The sequence below is a fragment of the Carcharhinus amblyrhynchos genome, unplaced genomic scaffold (assembly GCF_965287045.1).
Source record: "Carcharhinus amblyrhynchos unplaced genomic scaffold, sCarAmb.v2.hapA scaffold_529, whole genome shotgun sequence".
NCBI classification, from domain to species: domain Eukaryota; kingdom Metazoa; phylum Chordata; class Chondrichthyes; order Carcharhiniformes; family Carcharhinidae; genus Carcharhinus; species Carcharhinus amblyrhynchos.
In genome coordinates, this window is record NW_027650269.1 from 85,626 (window position 1) to 87,500 (window position 1,875).

Consider the following 1,875-nt stretch of genomic DNA (forward strand, 5'->3'; position numbering starts at 1 on the left):
CATTGCAGATCCCGGGATAAGAATGGGATGTGATTTTGCCTGGATTCAGTAATTAGTGACTACATATCTCACAGGGAGAGAAATAGTTTTAGACTCCCCTACCTTTGGGAAAAGATATTGACGTGTGTGTGTGTGTGTGTGTGTGTCCCTCTTTGTGTGTGCGTGTGTACTTCTCTGTTTGTGAGTGTGGTTGTTTCTCTTTGTGTGCGTGTGTGCTTCTCTTTGTGTGCGTGTGTGTGTTTCTCTTTGTGTGCGTGTGTGTTTCTCTTTGTGTGCGTGTGTGTTTCTGTCTTTGTGTGCGTGTGTGCTTCTCTTTGTGTGCGTGTGTGTTTCTCTTTGTGTGTGTGTGTGCTTCTCTTTGTGTGCGTGTGTGCTTCTCTTTGTGTGCGTGTGTGTTTCTCTTTGTGTGTGTGTGTGCTTCTCTTTGTGTGCGTGTGTGTTTCTCTTTGTGTGCGTGTGTGCTTCTCTTTGTGTGCGTGTGTGCTTCTGTCTTTGTGAGTGTGTGTGCTTCTCTCTTTGTGTGTGTGTTTCTCTTTGTGTGCGTGTGTGCTTCTCTCTTTGTGAGTGTGTGTGCTTCTCTGTTTGTGTGTGTGTGTGCTTCTCTCTTTGTGTGTGTGTGTTTCTCTTTGTGTGCGTGTGTGCTTCTCTCTTTGTGAGTGTGTGTGCTTCTCTGTTTGTGAGTGTGTGTGCTTCTCTCTTTGTGTGTGTGTGTTTCTCTTTGTGTGCGTGTGTGCTTCTCTCTTTGTGAGTGTGTGTGCTTCTCTTTGTGAGTGTGTGTGCTTCTCTGTTTGTGTGTGTGTGTGCTTCTCTCTTTGTGTGTGTATGTTTCTCTTTGTGTGCGTGTGTGCTTCTCTCTTTGTGAGTGTGTGTGCTTCTCTGTTTGTGAGTGTGTGTGCTTCTCTCTTTGTGTGTGTGTGTTTCTCTTTGTGTGCGTGTGTGCTTCTCTCTTTGTGAGTGTGTGTGCTTCTCTTTGTGAGTGTGTGTGCTTCTCTCTTTGTGAGTGTGTGTGCTTCTCTCTTTGTGAGTGTGTGTGCTTCTCTCTTTGTGAGTGTGTGTGCTTCTCTGTTTGTGAGTGTGTGCTTCTCTTTGTGTGCGTGTGTGCTTCTCTCTTTGTGTGTGTGTGTGTTCTCTTTGTGAGTGTGTGTGCTTCTCTCTTTGTGAGTGTGTGTGCTTCTCTCTTTGTGAGTGTGTGTGCTTCTCTCTTTGTGAGTGTGTGTGCTTCTCTGTTTGTGTGTGTGTGTTTCTCTTTGTGCGCGTGTGTGCTTCTCTCTTTGTGTGTGTGTGTGTTCTCTTTGTGTGTGTATTTCTCTCTTACTGTGTTTCTCTCTTTGTATGAGTGTGTTTTTCTCTCTTTGTGTGCATGTATTTCTTTGAGCGTGTGTTTCTTTCTGTGTGTGTTTCTCTCTTTGTGAGTGTGTGTGCTTCTCTCTTTGCGTGTGTGAGTGTTTCTCTCCTTGTGTGTGTTTCTCTTTTTGTGTGTTGCTCTCGTGTGTGTGTGTTTCTCTCTTTGTGACTGTGTGTATTTCTGTGTGTGTGTGTGTTGGTCTGTGTGTGTTTCTGTCTTTGTGTGTGTGCGTGCATGCGTTTCTCCCTTTGTGTGTCTGTGTTTCTCCCTTTGTGTGTGTTTCTTTCTCTTTGTGTGTGTGTGTGTGTGTGTGTGTGTGCGCGCACAAAGGGCTAGATGGCCTACTCCTGCTCCTATGTTTTATGTTCTTGTGTACACAGCTCCAGGGACCCGGGTTCGATTCCCAGCTTGGGTCACTGTCTGTGTGGAGTCTGTATGTTCTCCCCGTGTCTGGGTGGGTTTCCTCCGGGTGCTCCGGTTTCCTCCCACAATCTGAAAGACGTGCTGGTTAGGGTGTATTGACCCTGCTA